Source organism: Micromys minutus (assembly GCF_963924665.1).
Source record: "Micromys minutus genome assembly, chromosome: 6".
NCBI classification, from domain to species: domain Eukaryota; kingdom Metazoa; phylum Chordata; class Mammalia; order Rodentia; family Muridae; genus Micromys; species Micromys minutus.
The window spans coordinates 37749803-37755218 of NC_137975.1; the positions used below are offsets into that span (position 1 = coordinate 37749803).

Below are 5416 nucleotides of genomic sequence, written 5' to 3' on the forward strand. Positions count from 1 at the left end.
ACCGACTGACTGGGTCCTGCCTCTGTAGACCAGCTGGCCTCTTAAATCAGAGCTCTAGAGTGCCGGGATTAAAGGTATGCCCCACCACACTCCGCCCAAGTCTTGTTAGTGAATCACACTACTACTTTGTCTAATTCCATTTTCTGAAGGGGGAGTTGATATGGACAACATTCTGTAAATAAACTACTGTATTTACTTGATAGTACATCAATTCTCATGTGGTTGCTTTTAAACTCTCCAATAAATTAGACTCTGCTTAATCTGAAAGGTTATGGTTTAGGAAAATGTTAACAATGATGGAATTTCATCAACTTGTGTTTTCTTCAGTCGTTTTGAGTATTAAAAACAAGACAAAACAAACAAGTTATGTGTTTTAAGTATACACCACAGAAGAACAAAAAACCCACAATGGTCCTCTGTGTCCCAGTTAAAAACAAGTTCTGACCTTAGTAATGACTGTTAAATCTCCCCAGCATTTAAGGAAAACTATTCTTCAAAGCCGAGGAAATACAAAATGATATCAAATATTCTATTGTTAAAGGAAGCCACTACAGAGAGCTCTTACTTGCTCAAATGAATCAGTGCCTTTTGATGCAGAATAAAACCCAAAAATATTCCGACTACTGTCAATACTTTCAAAACCAGCATATCAAACTTGATTTTAATTAGAATGTTATTTTTTCCACACTAGTAATTCAAAATTCAAAATCCAGATTATATATAATATGTGTGTGTGTTTGTGTGTGTGTGTGTGTGTGTGTGTGTGTATGGGTGTGTGTGTGTGTGTGTGGGTGTGTGGGTGTGTGTGTGTGTATAAATGCAAACAATTACTGTGCTTCATCTTCTGGACAAGAATGCTAAGTCAGCCTCTCTTCATAGAAGGTAATGACAATCTGAGGACACTTCATTTTTGCCTCCTTTGGCCGAATCAAGTCTGCCTCGTCTGAGTCTTTCCATTTCATGAGAAGCATTAACTCTCCACTGCTGTCTGTGGCACTGATTATTCGTTCAGGATCAAACCCCTGGCCAAGCCCCTTGGTTTGTCAGCAGCATCTCTGTTCTTTGATTTGCTATCATCAGATTCACTGTCAGATAAAGATTTCCATTTTGTACCATCTTTTCCTTTACCAGCTTTTTGAGAATTAAGAAATGCTTCAATTAATTCTGGACAATCTAAATTTTCTTCTGGTTCCCAAGTATTATCAGCATCTGTGAACGCCTTGCACTTCCAGAAATACTCCACCTTCCCATTCACTACAAGACGGTCCAGTACTTTTTCTACCATAAATTCTTCAGTCTCTGGCTCTTCAGCTTTTTTACTCTTTCCATTCTGTCTCATTTTTTGCAATGTAATTTTATTGGAGGCCATATTTTTTCTTTAATTTAATCAGAGACTTGAAGAGTTCACCGCTCAGATGCTCAGGGCGAAGGATCCTGCAGAGTCTCAGGCCTGTGTGCTTTTAGCTCAGCCACCTCCAAGAGAAGGGGGCACGGGCAGCTTCACCGTGGGGGAGGGGAGGCACCGCCAGTGTGTACCTATTTGATTCACACTTCACTGTCTAAATTTAATTTTGATAAAATAAATTAAGAAGGAGAGCTAGAGCTATCCCAGTGCAATCAGGACCCACAAGCTTCCAATAGGAAGCTGATCACCCAGCAGAGCTCTCACTCCTAAGGTCACAGGCCCACCCGGGGTGGGGGGTACAAACTTTAGTCATAGACAACAGGACTACTAATGTCACAGAGAACACGATGGCAACAGACAAGTGCACGAACCTAAGCAACAAAAACCAAGACAACTTAACAACAACAGAACCCAGATCTCATACCACAGCAAGTGTGGATATCCTAACACATCAGAAAAACAAGATTTGAACTTAAAATCATACATCAAGATAATGATAGAGGACTTTAAGAAAGACATTAATAACTCCCTTAAAGAAATACAGGAGAGCACAAGTAAGCAAGTAAAAGCCCTTAAAGAAGAAATACAAAAATTCCTTAAAGAGCTACAGGAAAACACAACCAACTGGTGAAAGAATTTAACAAAACTATCCAGGATCGGAAAATGTAAATAGAAACAAAAAAGAACCACAGAAGGATCCCTGTAGATAGACTACCTAGGAAAGAGATTAGGGGTTATATATATATATATATATATATATATATATATATATATATATATATATATATATATATATGCATCACCAAAAATATACAAGAAATAGAAGACAGAATGTCAGAGGCAGAAGATACCATAGACAACATTGATGTAAAAGTCAAAGAAAATGCATAAAGCAAAAAGCTCCTAACCTAAAGCATCCAGGATACATTGTGAAGACCAAACCTCAGGGTAATAGATGTACAAAAGAACAAATACTTTCAACTCAAAGCTCCAATATATCTTCAACCAAAGTATAGAAGAAAACTTCCCTAACCTAAAGAAAGTAATGTCTATCAACATATAAGAAGCCTACAAAACTACAAATAGATTGGACCAAAAAAGAAATTCCTCCCAATAAATAATAGTCAAAACACCAAATGCCTAATAATAGTAATAATAATAATAATAATAATAATAATAATAATAATAATAATAATAATAAAATAATTAAAAGCAGTAAGGAAAAATGGTCGATTAACATGCAAGACAAACCTATCACAATTACACCAGATTTTGCAAAAGAGTATATGAAAGCTAGAAGATCCTGGACAGGTGTCATACAGACCATGAAAGAATAAAAAAGCTATTATATCCAGGAAATTTTTCAATTATCATAGATGGAGAAACCAAGATATTCCAGTACAAAACCAAATTTATACAATATCTGTCCATAAATTCAGGCAAAAAAAGATGATAGATGGAAAATTCCAACACTAGGAGGAAATTACACCACAGAAAAAGCACTACAGTATTCTTTTTGCAACAAATCTAAAAGAAGATAGCCACCAAACAATAATTTTTACCTCTAACAATAAAAATAACAGGAACCAACAATCACTATTCCTTAACATTTCTTAACATCAATGGACTCAATTCCCCAATAAAGACATAGACTTCCAGTACTATGTTGAATAGGTAGAAAGAGAGTGGGCAGCCTTGTCGAGTCCCTGATTTTAGTGGGATTGCTTCAAGTTTCTCGCCATTAAGTTTGATGTTTGCTGTTGGTTTGCTGTATATTGCTTTTATTATGTTTAAATATGGGCCTTGGATTCCTGTTCTTTCCAGGACTTTTAACATGAAGGGGTGTTGGATTTTGTCAAATGCTTTCTCAGCGTCTAGTGAGATGACCATGTGATTTTGGTCTTTAAGTTTGTTTATATGGTGGATTACATTGATGGATTTCCTTATGTTAAACCATCCCTGCATCCCAGGGATGAAGCCTACTTGGTCATGATGAATGATGGTTTTGATGTGTTCTTGGATTCGGTTTGCAAGTATTTTGTTGAGTATTTTTGCATCAATGTTCATAAGTGAGATTGGTCTGAAGTTCTCCTTCCTTGTAGGGTCTTTGTGTGGCTTAGGTACGAGGGTTATTGTAGCCTCAAAAAATGAGTTGGGTAATATTCCATCTGATTCTATCTTTTGGAATAGTTTGGCGAATATTGGTGTTATATCCCCAATAAATGTCTGATAAAATTCTGCACTGAACCCGTCTGGACCTGGGCTTTTTTTGGTTGGGAGGCTTTTGATGACTTCTTCTATTTTTTTAGGTGTTATAGGGTTATTTAGATGGTTTACTTGGTCCTGGTTAAACTTTGGGACCTTGTATCTGTCTAGGAATTTGTCTATTTCCTCCAGATTTTCCAATTTTGTGGAGTATAAGTTTTTGGAGTAGGATCTGATGATTTCTTGAATTTCCTTAGTTTCAGTTGTTATGTCACCACTTTCCTTTCTGATTTTGTTAATTTGGATACTCTCTATTTGCCCTTTAGTTAGTCTGGCTAGGGGTTTATCAATCTTGTTGATTTTCTCAAAGACTTTGACTATTCCCATGTTGCGTTTTGTTTTGCATGTACTTTACGCTTATTGCAACTAGTAGGTTTTCAATGCATACTGTCAAGCCCTTGAAAAAAATCAAGTACTGACTAAAAAACATATTCACATGGTTTTATGTAAAATTTATTTTAATGTCTGAAAAAACAGTACTGACGAAAATGTATAATTTTAAGCAAAAAATGTTTAAAATCTGTACATTTATCTTTGTTTTGCAAAATAAAGTCGCTTAAAAAAAAAGACATAGACTAACAGTCTGGATACACAAACAGTACCCAGCATGTTGCTGCATACAGGAAATTCATCTCAGTGATAAAGACAGTAATTACTTCAGATAAAAGATAGGGGAATGATTTTCCAAACAAATGGTCTCAAGCAAAAATGTGGCATAGTGATCCTAATATCTAATAAAATACATTTTCAACCAAAAGTTATCAAAAAATAAAGAACACTTCATACATATCAAAGGAAAGTGTATCATGATGAACTCTCAATCCTGCACTTCTATGATTCAAATGAAATGGCATACACATTCATAAAACACACTCTACAAAACCTAATGCATATATTATACCACACACAATAATAGTGGGAGACTTCAACACCCCAGCTCATCAATGGACAGATCATGGAAGCAGAAACTTAACAGAGACAGAGTGAAACTAACAGAAGTTATGAATGAAATGTATTTAACAGACATCTACAGAAATGGTCATTATAAAACAAAAGAATATACATTCTTATCAGCACCTCCCAGCACCTTCTCCAAATGTGACCATATAAATAAAATGGCTCAAGAGATACAAGAAGATTATCATAATCCCATGCAATCTATCAAATCCACATGTACTAAAGCTGGGCTTCAATAACAGAAAAAAACAAGAAGCTTCCCACATACACAGAGAAGCTGAATAGTGTTTGATTCTATGATGACTTGGTCAATAAGAAATAGAGAAAGAAATTAAAGACTTCTTAGAATTTAATAAAAATGAAGGTACAACATACCCAAGTCTTTGGGATAAAAATGAAAGCAGAACTAAGAGGAAAACTCATAGTTCTGAGTGCCTCCAAAATGAAACTCAAGAGACTATAAACTAGCAGCTTGACAGCATATCTCAAAGCTTTAGAAAATAGACACCCAAGAAGAGTTGATGGTAAGAAATCATCAAACTCAGGGCTGAAATTAACTAAGTAAAAACAAAAAGAACTATATAAAAAATCAACAAAACCAGAAGCAGGTGATAGATAAACCCTTTGCCAGACAAACTAAAGGGCACAGAGACAGTATTCAAATTAACAAAATAAGAAATGAAGGAGAGATATAACAACAAAAACTGAGGAAATTAAAAAAATATATATCAGATCCTACTACAGAAGGCTATATTCAACATAACTGGAAAAGCTGAATGAAATGGATCA

At 35.3% G+C, this 5416-nt stretch overlaps 1 pseudogene across 1 annotated transcript; it reads right to left on the bottom strand.

Annotated features, from left to right (window-relative positions):
• Window positions 1-827: 827 nt before the first annotated feature.
• Window positions 828-1369, bottom strand: LOC308421943 (chromobox protein homolog 3-like; annotated as a pseudogene). The gene has a single exon. The product of its transcript is annotated as a chromobox protein homolog 3-like (transcript).
• Window positions 1370-5416: the final 4047 nt, after the last annotated feature.